This window comes from Carassius auratus, chromosome 13 (genome assembly GCF_003368295.1).
Source record: "Carassius auratus strain Wakin chromosome 13, ASM336829v1, whole genome shotgun sequence".
Taxonomy (NCBI): domain Eukaryota; kingdom Metazoa; phylum Chordata; class Actinopteri; order Cypriniformes; family Cyprinidae; genus Carassius; species Carassius auratus.
In genome coordinates, this window is record NC_039255.1 from 1,638,085 (window position 1) to 1,654,990 (window position 16,906).

A 16,906-nucleotide genomic window follows, 5' to 3' on the forward strand; every position below is an offset into this window, starting at 1 on the left:
AGAAGCAGACATTTCATTTTCATCTAATATTAAAAAATTGTGCATATGAAAGTTAGAATTGTTGAGAGCGACTGACATGGTACTGAGAGAGCTGGAGGAAGCGCTGCACTTCTGAGCACAAAGAAAGAGAGAAGCTGGATGTTTGTTTCTGGAAATGGCAGCCTCACTGATTGAGCTAACATCACTAATGCAGGTACTTGGCAGCGACTTCTGGCCATGGATTGTGGTTAAAGTAGCTCCTCCTGCCATGGGATCCAAGAGTGCAGCATTAATAGAATCATCAGGAATCATTAGGGTGTTTTAGAGGATTTGATGATTGAGTTTCAAAAGGCTGCTTGCTCTGTCAAGAGTTTCCAAGGTGTCGCTGGCTGGATGCCAAATCCTACCAGAGAATCCTAGAAGCTTGTATTCTCTGTCACAGAGACAGCAGTTCTACAGTACTTGTTGTCAGTTCCAGTCCTTGCTACCCATCCCCCCCCCCCCCCCCCGCCCCAGTCTGCACATTTTGTATGTTTCTCTTAGGACGTTTGTTCTATTTGACAATAAGTGCCCTGCAAAGTGGACATCACAGGATATTCTGCCATGATATTCGCCGGCAGCCATATCACCCTGGAGCCCAAGACCGGTTGCCCACTGAAGCTAAGCGGTGCTGAGCCTGGTCAGTACCTGGATGGGAGACCTCTGAGAAAACTAGGTTGCTGCTGGAAGAGGTGCTAGTGAGGCCACGGTGCTCACCCTGTGGTCTGTGTGGGTCCTAGCGCCCCTGTGTAGTGATGGGGACACTATACTGTCAACAAGCACCGTCCTTCGGATGAGACGTTAAACCAAGGTCCTGACTCTCTGTGGTCATTAAAAAATCCCAGGATGTCTTTCGAAAAGAGTAGAGGTGTGAACTCGGCATCCTGGCTAAATTCGCCCATTGGCCTCTGACCATCATGGCCTCCTAACAATCCCCATATCTGCTGATTGGCTTCATCACTCTGTCTCCTATCCACCAGTAAGCTGGTGTGTGGTGGGTGTTCTGGCACACTATGGCTGCCGTCGCATCATCCAGGTGGATGCTGCACAATGGTGGTGGATGAGGAGATACCCCCTGGCTATGTAAGCGATTTGAGTGCCTAGAAAAGCGCTATATAAATGTAATTAATTATTATTATGGTTAAGTGAGAAGTGAGAATAATTGTTCCATTCAAAGGGCATTAAAGTTTGTCTGTAAACTTATTAAGAAATTTTTGCATGTTTAGCAAAATGTGAAGTACTGTATAATTTTGTTCCCATTATTTAGGCCTAATTAGCCTAAAACAAGAAATGAATAAATTAAACCTGCACGATTTAGCTCTTTGAAGAGCTAAAGAATGGATTGATTAATAAAACGTCCTGATGATTAAATTCAAGTTCTCTCATTATAATCAGCAAAATGCACACAATGTAAAAAACAGCTTTATTAATTGACAACTTAAGTTATTTTAAAGGGAGCCTTCTTTACTTGCTTTTAGTGCTGGGCGATAACATATGCCCTTAAAAATTAAAAATTAAAAATAAAAATTGTTAATCTTAGCCCATCATGCATCTAACCATCCAATCAGTGTTAAGAGCTGTTCAGATTAAAACTGTCAGCTCCGCAGTGAGTCAGTGTCATGAATGGAGTACAGAGCAAGTGTAAATATATTTCTAGTCTATATTTCCATCTCGTTATGCCGCTGGTTTAGTATTTTTTTTTTTTCTTATATATCTTATTTGTAAATAGAGCAGAGTTGTCTGCGCGACCCCTGTGCTCAAAATTGTGTCTAAACTTGATGACATCACACTACAGTGTCAAATCATCTGAATGCAGTGTCAGTACATTTAAATAGATAAAACGAGGAATCCGTTAACTGATGGGGATTGTGTCCTGTGTAGTCATCATCATGGGTTCTGTCTTTTGTTGGATCACACCACTTGTGTCTGGTATAGACCTGGCGTGGGTTTTTTAATGGATTATGTTACATCCCTGCATGTTTTTAATGTTTTTATTAAATATCTGTATTGACTGCATGGTCATATCATCGTATTATTTACTGCCATGCGACCTACAACAGTAAGGCTTGGCGAGTCGAGCAAGGAGCATTGCTGCAGGTTGCTTTTGGCGGATATGTTGTGCTTATGCTGCCGTGGTCGTCTTTATTTCGTAGGGTGAAACATCTCTCTCACTCAGCAGCAGAGTCTGTGAGGGGAGTGAAGCAACAACAACTTCTCCTTTAAGCTTAGAGCATTTAATAATCACTCTGATCCATGCTCACGGATACCAGAAACACGCTCCACCTTCACTCTGTGGATAAAGTATTTCAGTATGTTTGAAATGTTACATTCATAATGTAGCTTATAATAAATACAAATAAATAACAGGAGTGTTTTAAAGTGTAAACCTCTTTTTTCCCTACTACATTGCCAAGCTAATAACATTTTAAGAATTAAATCTTTAATTGCTGCTTTCTGCTGTGCAAATTTTGTTTGTGATGAAAATAACAGTACATTTCTGTCAGTTATTTTATCTAAACAGATTGATGAATTTCTTCAAGATTTCAAAATCAGATAGTCTACTCATAATGTGGTAGCACTGTAAGATTACATTTGTTTGTATACGTTATTGCTAAAACCATTGCGTGTCCATGTGCTGTATCTGGTCAAATCATGCTTTAACCCTGAAAATAATTAGTTAAAGAAAACAGACAAACTCTTATAGCCTGTAACATCCTGCTCAACTCTTGCAGTCATTGTAACCTTCTGATCAAGCTATATATGTTTAACATGAATTCTTGCTGAATATGCACTTATATTACGGGCTGTTGCCATGAATTGTAATCATTATAGAGAGCGCTTCAGGTCTGCAGAGTATGAGTATTAGTGGAGCGGTGTTATTCGGACTGGAGCGAGTGTGAGCGTCGTGGTTCTCACTCGCTCCAGTCAGAATAACACCGCTCCACTAATACTCATACTCTGCAGCATGTCTCTGTGGCAGATGCACGGGGAGGGTTGAGCCCAATCTAAACTACGGGAGCCCTGAGTGGAGCGTCGGTGGATGTTAAAAAGAAAAAAAAAATTCCTTCAAACAAACCGATGCAAATTACTAATTCGAACTAATCGATAAAGATAAAACAAATAAGAATAAATGCTGCACATCCAGCATCCCACACGCAGTGCGAATCTTGCACATATTTTACACCATCTGCTAGCTGCCTCACGTCACAGAGGTCAGTTAATTCTCAGCGCATTGAGACTCTTTCACCTAGATATCACACTATAGAGACTGTGTCTGTTCCCCGAACTAGAAAATACAGAAAACGTCCAAACCATGTTAAGATTAACATTTTAATTGAGGTTTAACAAATAAAAAACAGATGCAATACAGATAAATGATAAAGCTTGGCTTATTGAATATCAGGGGCCCGTTTGTACGTCGCTAACTCAGTTAGCTGGATTTGTATGTTGACGATTTGGCGTGATCTTGGATCGTTTGGTTCTTCGAAGCTCATCCCAGAGGTGCTGTCATAGCAACAGGTCCGTAAGCTTAAACCTGCTCGGGAACAGGCTTATTTCATGTAAACAGGATTAGATCGCTTCTTTTCAACCAGAACTGATACTCAAAATATGTCTGCTACCACCGCTACTTTATTACAAAAGTATCGTACTGATACAGGGACAATAATTTAAAATATTAATAATTAAAAATGTTTTTTAAATAATATAAAAATGTTGTGTAGTCCATAACATCCTACTATAGACACAGCCAGTTTTACTCACTGAAATATTTATTTGTCATAAAATTAGGGCCGGGACTCGATTAAAAAAATTAATCTAATTAATTAGAGGTTTTGTAATTAATCGAAATTAATCACATTTTAATCGCATATAAATATTTGACCTGAGAACAGTGAGAAGTAATGTTTTTCACATGGATTTATAGTATACCATTGAATAATGACTGAATACATAAGCTTAAGCAACAAAATATTTTTTATCTTTGTTCAACCAAGTCTAGCAGACCAGTGCAATTTTTGCCATTAATTGTAGCAATAGCATATTTAGAAATAGTACATTTCAGAAATTCAGGAAGCTTATAGGTGCTGGAACCTTCTGTAAAGGTTTTTTTTTTTTTTTTTTTAAGTAAAACACAATACTGTCAATTACATTCAGAACACTGGAAACCCTGATTATTAGAAAACATCTCTCTGTTGCTTCAGAGGCCATAACATACTAAGTCCAACTCTCAATAACCTTGGCCAAAACAATAAAGAGTTCAACATAAACTGCCAGTTGCACCAACAAAATAATACATAGTTCAACATAAAGTGTAAAGTCCACGCTAGCTGCTATATGTTTTGCTTTGAGGTGATACCTGAGACTCGGATGTGCTGCGGTGATATCCGGACGCAAGTTGGTGCTTCAGTATAATCGGTCCGGCGAAACTCATCCAGTGAGAAACGTTCCGTGGTACAAAAATAAGTTATTAAAAATGCGGGAATTTTTTTTTCTTTAATTGATCTTAGTTAACGTGTTATTTTTTGTGTAATTAATTAATCTCAATTAACGCGTTAAAGTCCCGGCCCTACATAAAATTATTACTTCATAATTGTATTAAATTCTTTCACACATGCTATACAGATAATAGAGTCATGCATTATTTTGAGTGATGACTGCTATTATAAGAGTGACTTGATGGAGCCCAGGAGATGCAGATAACATGATATTGACCCTTAAGAAACTTTCATTAATGCTGTCAGGTAACAAATCTTTCCAAATATAAAATGAAATGAATAGATAACTTCTACATTGAAATAAAAATGTAAAGACTGCACAACTATTATAAATTGTGAATCTAAATAATTGGAAATCATGAAAAAAATTCTAATAAAATAAAAGCATGTATCTATTATCTGTTTCATGTCTCTATTATAACATTAATGTAGTTTTGTTTGCTTGGCTGTTTCCTTATAAAAGTCCAGAAATTTGTCAAGTTTTTCGTCAGGTGTCGTTTTAAATTATATGACGTCATTACATTGCCGTCTTGCCACCAGCCAATCGCTGTACTGCTGATCACGGTTTCGAGTATCGATACATATCACCTTTTAAGACAACACATGAATGCGCAATTATCTCAGATAACTCAATCCAGAGATACTAATCATACAAAACAGGTGTGTTCGAAGAACCCAATTAGCCGGATCAGGATTAGCACGATGATATCTATGATGATAATCTAGATGTGCTCTGTTTGACAGAAACCTGGCTAAAACCTGATGATTACATTATTTTAAAGGAGTCCACCCCCAAAGATTATAATCATGAGCCGCGTCTCAATAACAACGTTTTCAGGATTTCTCAGAGGGCAGGCTTCAAGTATAACTCGTTTGAAGTAATGGTGCTTCATATAACATTATACAGAGAAACAAATATTAATGATAAATCCCCTTATGTTTTTTTATTTTATTGGCTACTGTATACAGGCCATCAGGGCACCATACAGACTTTATTAAAGGGGGGGTGAAATGCTCATTTTCACTCAATCTCCTGTTAATCTTAAGTACCTATAGAGTAGTACTGCATCCTTCATATCTCCAAAACGTCTTTAGTTTTATTATATTTATAAGAGAAAAATAGTCTGTGCTGATTTTTTTCGGAAAAACACGAGCCGCTGGAGGCGTGATGTGTGGGCGGAGCTAAAGAATCACAAGCGCGAGTAGGCTTTTGCGTTGAGAGTGTTTGGAAGTTGTGACATTACCGTGAGAAAAAAAAAAACATCATCCAAAACAAACCATGGCTAACAGTCAGATTCAGCCATTTATTTATGATCCAGAATCAGATCCCGAGGCTGAAACTGAACGAGAGCAGCAGCAGCAACGACTACAACAGGACGTCTCTATGTGGTATGTATTATAAACTGTATAAACCGTATATATTTGCTTAGCGGTTTTGGAAAATTACTAAGTTCCACTTTGTCGTCTTTTATTTTTCTTTAAAGGTGTACAAGGTTTACTTGATGTGCTTACGCGCCGATAGCTAAGTTAACAACACAGAGATATCTGAAGCAGTTTTACTCACCGCCTGCGGTTCCAACACACGATCGTGACCCTTTTTCGTTTGGATTGCATCATCCTTAAGAAATAAACGATACGGAAATCCGACATCAAACTGGGCCTTGATTGTAAAACAAGCATCTTCGAAATGCAGGGAACAAACAAAAACACTTGCACAACTCCGTCGATGCTCTGTAAAAAATAAACTCCGTCCACTGGTCCCTTAATGTTTTTTTTTTTGGTAATCTGTGCAGGGTTGTGTTGCCCTCGCAACCAAAAACACATTCTTTTGTGACATTTCGCAACGCTCTCGCTCTAATCAGTGAATGTCTCTGCTCCGCTCTGCTCTATGGGCACGCGTGCGCTCTTCTGGGAGAAGTGCTCTTAGGACCCATATAAGGAAATTCCCCTCCATCTAACGTCACACAGACCCATACTCAAAAAAAACTTTCCGAAACTTGTGACAAACCTACAACTTAATTTTTGAAACTTTGTCCATGTTTAGCATGGGAATCCAACTCTTTAACAGTGTAAAAACAACATGTTTCAGGACCTACTCCAAAACCAGGATGACACCATGGTATAATGAACATACTCGCACCCTAAAGAGAGCAGCCCAAAAAATGGAGCGCAGCTGGAGGAAAACAAAACTAGAGGGATTTCGTATTGCTTGGTGGGAAAGTAACCTATCCTACAGAAAAGCATTAAAACTGCTAGATCTGATTACTTTTCTTCTCTTTTAGAATAAAACAAACATAACCCCAGGTATTTATTCAATACAGTGTCTAAATTAACGAAAAATAAAGCCTAAGCAAGTGTTGACATTTCCCAACATCACAGCAGCAATGACTTTATGAACTACTTTACTTCTGAAATCGATACTATTAGAGATAAAGTTGCAACCATTCAGCCGTCAGCTATAGTATCGCATCAGACAGTGCACTATAAACCCCCTGAGGAACAGTTCCACTCATTCTCTACTATAGGAGAGGAAGAATTGTATAAACTTGTTAAATCGTCTAAACCAACAACATGTATGATAGACCCTATACAATCTAAGCTCCTAAAAGCGGTGCTTCCAGAATACATAGATCCTCTTCTGACTATTATTAATTCCTCATTGCCAAAAACTTCAAAGTGGCTGTTATTAAGCCTCTCATCAAAAAACCACAACTTGACCCCAAAGAACTAGTTAATTATAGACCAATCTCGAATCTCCCTTTTCTGTCCAAGATATTATAAAAGGCAGTATCCTCACAATTATATTACTTTTTAGAGAAAAATGGTATATGTGATGATTTCCAGTCAGGATTTAGACCATATCATAGTACTGAGACTGCTCTCCTTAGAGTTACAAATGATCTGCTCTTATCATCTGACCGTGGTTGTGTCTCTCTATTAGTTTTATTGGATCTTAGTGCTGTGTTTGACACAATTGACCACAACATTCTTTTCCATAGACTTGAACACTTTGTTGGCATTAATGGAAGTGCATTAGCATGGTTAAAATTGTACTTGTATGACCGCCATCAGTTCGTAGCAGTGAATGAAGATGTATCATATCGATCACAAGTGCAGTATGGAGTACCAAAAGGCTCAGTACTAGGGCCGATACTCTTCACGCTTTATATGTTACCCCTGGGAGGTATCATCAGGAAACATGGTTTTAGCTTTCACTGCTATGCTGATGATACCCCGCTCTATATTTCCTCACGACCCGGTGAAACACACCAATTAAAAAAAAAAAAAAAGGAATTCATAGTCGATATAAAAAACTGGATGACGAGTAATTTCTTACTGCTAAATTCTGTAAAAAACAGAGGTGTTAATTATTGGACCTAAAAACTCTGCATGTAATAACCTTGAACACGGTATAAGACTTGATGGTAGCTCCGTCAATTCTTCATCATCAGTTAGGAACCTAGGTGTGCTATTTGATCGCAATCTTTCCTTAGAAAGCCACGTTTCTAGCATTTGTAAAACTACATTTTTCCATCTCAAAAATATATCTAAATTACGGCCTATGCTCTCAATGTCAAATGCAGAAATGTTAATCCATGCATTTATGACCTCAACGTTAGATTATTGTAATGCTTTATTGGGTGGTTGTTCTGCACGCTTAGTAAATAAACTACAGCTAGTCCAAAATGTGGCAGCAAGAGTTTATACTAGAACAAGGAAGTACTTCTGCACAATCTGACTTTGCTGCAGCCTGGAATTGAACTACTGGTTTTGTATGGTCAGAGGAGAACTGGCCCCCAACTGAGCCTGTTTTCTCCCAAGGTTTTTTTCTCCATTCTGTCACCGATGGAGTTTCGGTTCCTTGCTGCTGTCGCCTCTGGCTTGCTTAGTTGTTCAGTTGCTTTGACACAATGTATTTTGTGTAAAGCGCTATATAAATAAATAAATAAAGGTGACTTAGTTGGAGTCACTTCATCTACAGCAATATCGTTGACTTGATTGCAAATAATTGCACAGACACTATTTAAACTGAACAGAAATGACATTACTGAATTCAATGATGAACTGCCTTTAACTATCATTTTACATTATTGACACACTGTTTTCCTAAAGTTTCCTGAAGTGACCCCAACTAAGCAAGCCAGATCCGACAGCGGCAAGGACACGAAACTCCATCGGTGACAGAATGGAGAAAAAAACTTTGAGAAACCAGGCTCAGTTGGGTCCTCTCTAGGTCCTGATCCACCACCTGGTCTGGATACGTACTGGATCCGGGTGACTGCAGTGAACCTCTGATCTAGATACAGACTGGATCTGGTGGCTACGGTGACCTCGGAATAAGATAAAAACAGACAAATATTAGCGTAGATGCCATTCTTCTAATGATGTAGCAAGTACATAGGGTGTTATGGGAAGTGTTCCCAGTTCCGGTTCACCTAATTAATGCAGCCTAAAAATCCTTTAACCGATTTGGATATTAAAATCATATTAGTATGTTATGTGTAAGCCAGGTTAAAGAGATGAGTCTTTAATCTAGATTTAAACTGCAAGAGTGTGTCTGCCTCCCGAACAATGTTAGGTAGGTTATTTAAGAGTTTAGGCACCAAATAGAAAAATGATCTGCCGCCCGCAGTTGATTTTGATATTCTAGGTATTATCAAATTGCATGAGTTTTGAGAACGTAGCGGTCGTAGAGGATTATAATGTAAAAGGAGCTCATTCAAATACTGAGGTGCTAAACCATTCAGGGCTTAATAAGTAATAAGCAATATTTTCTAATTTATACAATGTTTGATAGGGAGCCAGTGAAGTATTGACAGGACCGGGCTAATATGGTCATACTTCCTGGTTCTAGTAAGAACTCTTGCTGCTGCATTTTGGACCAGCTGTAGTTTGTTTACTAAGTGTGCAGAAAAACCACCCAATAAAGCATTACAATAATCTAACCTTGAGGTCATAAATGCATGGATTAACAATTCTGCATTTGACATTGAGAGCATAGCCCAATAACCCTAACCCTAATCCAATATCTTCTGAATCAGCATAAAAACACACAAATTATTTTTCTGTATATTGTAATCATAAACACTTTATATAATATTGCTTTAATGTGTTAATAGTTTCTTCTTAAATTAATATCTGAAATTAACCAACTGCATGATTTGTATAATACTAGAACTGCATAGTTCCGCTATATGGACATTTGACTCTGTCAATTCTGATAAAAGCATACATGTTATTTATATCTTATATATAGCATTTTCTGTAAAACTGCTTTGAAAGAATATGATGTTAAAACTGCTAATCATATATATGTGAATTTAAATGAATGGAAACTTTAGATCTGATTCCTCTTTAGTTAGTATCAATAGTTTGATGTCATTTTTGTATTTGTCACAGGCAAGCATTAAGAGATTTCTTTCATTCCTGCATAATATATAAATAATGTAAAATAACACAATGCATAAATAGCATTCATTGTCCTGTTTTCTCACTGCTTTCTGATCAGGGTTTAGGAAAACACTGTTTTTGATATTTCTACAGTAATTTAATCATAATATTTTACACTGATCTTATTCCTGGAAGACACCAGCAATGATGGTTTTCTTTATGTACGAAGTCTGATGTTTTATGTCCCATAAGAACAGCAGAGAACAACTGTATGAGAGCATTGTCTGTGTTCATAATATGAATCTTACTCTTCTACAACATACTGGTTTTCTGCTCTTATTTAAATCCCAAGGAGAAGTTGAGAGCTGTCACATGACAGAAGTAAAACCCTCTTGTGCTATATTAAAGAGATATGTGACCTCAATATTTTTTTAACTCTCACCACAAAAACCCACACAATATTGTTGATGTTATATAAGTTTTTTGACTGTCTTTCAAGAGTTCATATTTGTTTTGCAGATGTTATATTGCATCACATAGTGTTGTTTGATTCAGACAGATTCAGATGTGCATGAAGTCGTTCCATTCGCATTGTTTGTGATGGAAGCTCTTGTCCGCGGTTCTGGAGGACTGCTCTCTCCTCTGCTTATGTAACGTACGAAATAACTATTTAAAAAAAAAAAAACTTTTTTAAATAAAATGCTGAATTGGGACATTCAGTTTCCTCATGTTCAGAAGGCTTAGTGAGCTCAGACAGTTCTCCTCCTAGAGAACCATCCATAATGACCAGCTTTGGATAATTATAATTCTGTTAATTTTCAGTATAAAATAGTTAATTATAGCCATGTACAGATTTCTTTTAACATAAAGATTTAAGTGTTTCTGCAGTAATCATTTTGTACATGAACGACTAAGAACTGGCTACAGGTGAATTTGGACTTGTTACTCAATATTGACAAATGTGAAATTACCTACAGTTCCACAATCACAGGAGCTCAGACATGCTCCTGGCTGTCCTCCATATGAATGTGTAATATGCCATTACTGTATGGTATTAAGCCTTTCTGGCTTCTGAGATAGGCCATGACAAACATGATCCTGCCTGTCTCTGAGTCATACATTCTTTCTAGTTAATGCTTCTGTAGAGATTTGGCAGGATCTTGCACCCAGTGGCTGCTGCTCAGAGCGATGCAAAGCAGCATCTTTATTTTTTGCACCTCTATTATACTGGGGCTTGACTGCCATCTAATAGCCTCAGCTAAGACCAATGTGAAGGTAAATGCACACTGCACCATCTACTGTACATTACAAGAAAAACATTAGCAATGCTGAATGCTAATATTAGCAAACACTGAATAATTAAAATAGTGTTTTTAAAACAAAAACACATAAGTCCTTTAAACACAACAGTAAATTACTCAGTAAAAATAAACAGATATTTGGGAATGTATTGTTGCTTTTGAGCAGCACTGCCATCTGCTGTGTACATTTATTTGTGAAGTACACCGTGTAGACCTTAAATATACCAGCGTACTTTTAATGGCACATTAAAAAGGCTACAGAAATTTTTTTGGGGTTGAGATTTAATATTAATATGAGTTTTCAACTTACACCAGTCATTAGTAAAGATGTTGATTTGATTCTGTTGCTAAAAAATAATTTGGAGTGCATGTTAGAATAAACCAAATAGGGCTGAAGTATTATAAATTTAACCTAGAACTATCATAAATGGTCAAAGGTCAAGACTGGAGGATACGGGACATCACGTTTCTACCAGACCTTTTATATGTTTTTGTGTAAACATTTACATGATGGTGAGTTCAAAATTATACTATCTTGTGCTTCTACAAACATGTTTGACAAGACCATGTAGTTTTCTCAGGATTTTATCAGTGACGAATAGCTGTATTTAGCGTTTAAAATCAGCTATCCTGACAGCAAATTAAAAATGTGGATTTCTGGACCAGTACTGTTTAAAGGCCTATTTTTTTCTTGTAATTTAAGTGGAATTATCTTAATTTTAAAGCCTGTTTCTGACCCATATGGCCTAATAATTCTGTTGTTGATATTTGTTAGCTTATGTTAGTGTGCTAACGTACTAATCTTTAATAGATTACCCTTGAAACATTTCCTTAGAAAGCCACGTTTCTAGCATTTGTAAACCTGTATAGATTTTAATATATTGCTTATTACTTATAAAGCCCTGAATGGTTTAGAACCTCAGTATTTGAATGAGCTCCTTTACATTATAATCCTCTACGTCTGCTACATTCTCAAAACTGATAATACCATTTACATTTACATTACATTTACATTTAATACAATTTGATAATACCTAGAATATCAAAATCAACTGTGGGGGCAGATCCATTTCCTATTTGTCGCCTAAACTCTGGAATAACCTACCTAATATTGTTCAGGAGGCAGACAAACTCTTGCAGTTTAAATATAGATTAAAGACCCATCTCTTTAACCTGCATTAATTAGGTGAACCGGGAACACTTCCCATAACACCCGATGTACTTGCTACATCATTAGAAGAATGGCATCTATGACAATATTAGTCTATTTCTTTCTTATTCCGAGGTCACAGTAGCCACCAGATCCAGTCTGTATCCAGATCAGAGGGTCAGTGCAGTCACCAGGATCCAGTACGTATCCAGACCAGATGGTGGATCAGCACCTAGAGATGACCTCTACATTCTTGAAAGACAGAGGAGACCAGGACAACTAGAGCCCCAGATACAGATCCCCTGTAAAGAACTTGTCTCAGATGACCACCAGGACAAGACCACAGGAAACAGATGATTCTTCTGCACAATCTGAATTTGCAGAGGCCTGGAATTGAACTACTGGTTTCGTCTGGTCAGAGGAGAACTCACCCCAACTGAGCCTGGTTTCTCCCAAGGTTTTTTTTTTTCATTCTGTCACCGATGGAGTTTCGGTTCCTTGCCGCTGTCGCCTCTTGCTTGCTTAGTTGGGGTCAATTCATCTAGAGCGATATCGTTGACTTGATTGCAAATAAAAGCACAGACACTATTTGAACTGAAAAGAGATGACATCACTGAATTCAATGATGAACTGCCATTAACTATCATTTTGCATTATTGACACACTGTTTTCCTAATGAATGTTGTTCAGATCCTTTGATGCAATATATTTTGTTTAAAGCGCTATATAAATAAAGGTGACTTGACTTGACTTGAAGACAATATGCTAACCCTAACCCTAACCCTAACCCTTCTATAATCTTTACCCTGCTATAACCCTATCCTAACCCTAACCCTAACCCTAACCCTAACCATCATAGAATGAAAGACTGGAATTGGCCATGAACCCACCCACACCCTTACATTAACCCTCATAGGATGGCAGGCACAAAATAGCCCTAGACTGATCCACACCCTAATCTTAACCCTGGTGGAGGGTGGGGCAGGAAGTGGCCCTGGACCAACCCGCACTCTAAGCCTAGAATGAAGTGCGGGTATTAATCCTGAACTCACCCACACCCTAACATAGGAGGACAGGAGAAATAGACGGACCCCAATTTGACCCGCATTTTAATCACAACCCTGATAGAATGTAGGGCGGGTGGTAGCCCTAGAGTGATCTACACTCTAATCTTAGTCTTGGTTAGATATAGGGGAGGAAATAACCCTTAAAAGTTATGAGGGCAGGGAATAGTCCTTTGGTGGTGTTGGGGACAGAGTCATGTAAGCTTGGATGGCTCGGTGGTAGAGTAATGGTCTTTGGTCTAGGGGACTGGGGTTCGAGTCCCGATCAGTGCAAGTTTTTTTGGGGGCTGGTGAGTTGGTCCGCTAGTTGGTCTCTTTTCGAAAAATCTCTTTTCGTGTTTGGACGCGGACTCACCACGGATGAGGTGACTAGGATAAAGTTGGAGGAGTAGGAAAAGACCCAAGGACTGCAATGGCAGAAGTTCCTGCATCTGGCGGTTGTCCTGGTAAGGATGATGTCTGTTCAGTTCTAAAATGTATGAACTTTGAAGAGGGGTGGACTGGTAGAAGCTTGGTGTGCAGTAATGTGCATCCGCCAGTCTCACACTATCGGCCTGACGGGAAGGAATGGGAGGTTTGGGATTGGGTTTTTTCAGGGGACCCGGATACCTTGCGGTGTTAACGAAGGGTCACTTGCATTGTGAGTATTCAGCCTCCCTGGGTCCACTTGGACAGCACGCAGGGCAGGTGGCCTGGGGCTAACAGGCCTTAATTGGAGCCCAATCTTCTACTGGTGATTAGCACCGCTCATGCAACAGCACATTATGCACCAACACCACTACACACTGACTTGCCTTTGCGATTTGTTTTTTGTTCTTCTTCTAGAAAGATTTTTTTAGTCTCAAAATCATGACATCCAACGGTTTTCTTCATACAAGAATGACTTCTGTCCGGTTTGGCATGCCTTTTAGAAGGGTGGTATGACAGAAAATCTTTGATCTCACACTCTTGGCCTTTGACCTTTCTTTTTCCTGATTTTCAGATTTTTTTTTGTCCTAGTTTGTAACATTGTTTTGACCATTTCTCGGCTTACTCTAAACTCCAATAAAACTCACTTCTAGAGTTAGACAAGACCCACTCCAGAACCCAACAAATTCATTGTGGATCTGGTTAGGTCAGGTTTAGAGGTTAGGGTTAGAGAGTTAGGGACGAATGAGATCCAGTAGCTGAAATTTAGGGTTAGGTTTGGAAAAATACAACAGCTCCCCCCAACCTAGCCCTTGTCTAGGTTAGATTAGGGTTAGGTTTGGAAAAATACAACAGCTCCCCCCAACCTAGCCCTCGTCTAGGCCGGTTTGGGATAGGGAGACTGAGGGAAAGGTGCACGGGCCCACGCTTGTCAGACTATACCATATCGCATGAGATCATCTCCGGTCTAGGAGCTGCGCTTGTCTAAGCATTGGGCCTAAAAAAATGAAAGTTATGTTTTTGGTTAAATTTAGGCTCTGAATTTTTTCACCCTTAAGTTTCACAGTGCTCGAGTTGAACCGGCTGGGTTCATAATTGCTGAGGTTATGGCGGTTAGCTTGAGAGTGCAGTTTGTTCCAGCACTCAATCTAGATCTAAGTAGATATGAGAACACAAAGTTCTTGACTGAACTTGTTCCAGATCGGCGAACCAGACCACAACTCGAAGGTCGCAGACCGGTAATCCCGACCCAGCATCGTGCTCTGCCAAAAAGTATTGTTTCAGCCAGACTGCCATGTTATCAAAGACGGTTAATGTCATAGTTAAATTATAATCATTGGGTCTGTGATTGTTAAGTTTAGGGTGTGTTTTAGTTCAGCCTTAAATTTAGCTGTGTTAGAATTACACCGACTAGGTTTGCAAACCGCTGGGTCTGTGACGGTTAAGTTTAGGGTGTGGTTTGGTTCAGCCTTAAATTTAGCTGTGTTAGAATTAAACGGGCTAGGTTTTTAAACCGCTGGGTCTGTGACGGTTAAGTTTAGGGTGTGGTTTGGTTCAGCCTTAAATTTAGCAGTACTCACCAGACCACAGCTCGAAATTCAGAGTCCGACGATCCCGACCCAGCATCGAGTTCCGCCATGAAGTCCTGTTTCAGCCAGACTGCCTTGTCCCAAAGACGGTAAGTGTCATCGTTAGACTATAAACACTGGGTCTATGATGGTTAAGTTTAGGGTGTGTTTTAGTTCAGCCTTAAATTTAGCTGTGTTAGAATTAAACCGGCTAGGTTTTTAAACCGCTGGGTCTGTGACGGTTAAGTTTAGGGTGTGGTTTGGTTCAGCCTTAAATTTAGCAGTACTCACCAGACCACAGCTCGAAATTCAGAGTCCGACGATCCCGACCCAGCATCGCGTTCCGTCATGAAGTCCAGTTTCAGCCAGACTGCCATGTTATCAAAGACGGTTAATGTCATAGTTAAATTATAATCGTTGGGTCTGTGATGGTTAAGTTTAGGGGTGTGGTTTGGTCCAGCCTTAAAAATAGCAGTCCTCGAGTTGAACCGGCTAGGTTTTTAAATGCTGCGGTTAGGGTTAGGGTTAGGGTTAGGGTTAGAGTTAGGGTTAGGTTAGGGTTAGAGTTAGGTATATAGGGTAAAATGCGAAATTGCACCCCCCTATAGGGTGGGGTGCACTTCGTTTCTATAGGTCCTAGAGGGCTGAAATTCGGTATATATACTATTTAGAGGGCGCCCGATCGTTTGCACTTAGTTTGGTAGCTCTAGCGCCACCAGGTGCTGAGATGTGGTATTGCACCCCCAGTTGTTTTGCAGTTAGAGGTCTGAAATTTGGTGTCTATACTAATTAGAGGACGCCCAGTCGATTGCACGTGGTTTCATCGCTCTAGCTCCTCCAGGGGCCGAGATATGGTACTGCACCCTTACTTGAGTTTCGCAGTGCTAGGGTTGAGTTTCGCTGTGCTAGGGTTAGGGTTGAGTTTCGCTTTGCTAGGGTTAGGGTTGAGTTTCGCTGTGCTAGGGTTAGGGTTGAGTTTCGCCGTTCCAGCCCTAGGGTTGAGTTTCGCCGTTCCAGCCCTAGGGTTGAGTTTCGCCGTTCCAGCCCTAGGGTTGAGTTTCGCCGTTCCAGCCCTAGGGTTGAGTTTCGCAGTTCCAGCCCTAGGGTTGAGTTTCTCTATACAGGTGTTTTTTTTTTTTTTTTTTTTTTTTTGGATGGCGGGGGCGGGGCGGGGGGTTGGCTTAGTGTTTTTGTTTGGGTGGTGGGTTTGACTTAGTGGGGTGGGCTGGAATTTGTGGGGTGGGTTGGACTTAGTATTTTTGGGGTGGGGGTCGGCTGGACTTAGGTTTTTGGGTGTGTTGGAAGTGTTTTGGTGGTTTTTGGTTAGGTTTTGGGTGGTTTGGTGGGGTCTGTGTTGGTTTTGGTTGGTTTCCAGTGGTTTTTGAGGGTCCCTGAGTGTTTTTGGAGTGGTTTGGTTAGGTTTTGGGTGGTTTTGGTGGGGTCTGTGTTGGGTTAGGGTTAGGGTTAGAGGTTAGGGTTAGGGTTAGGGTTAGGGTTAGGGTTAGTTAGG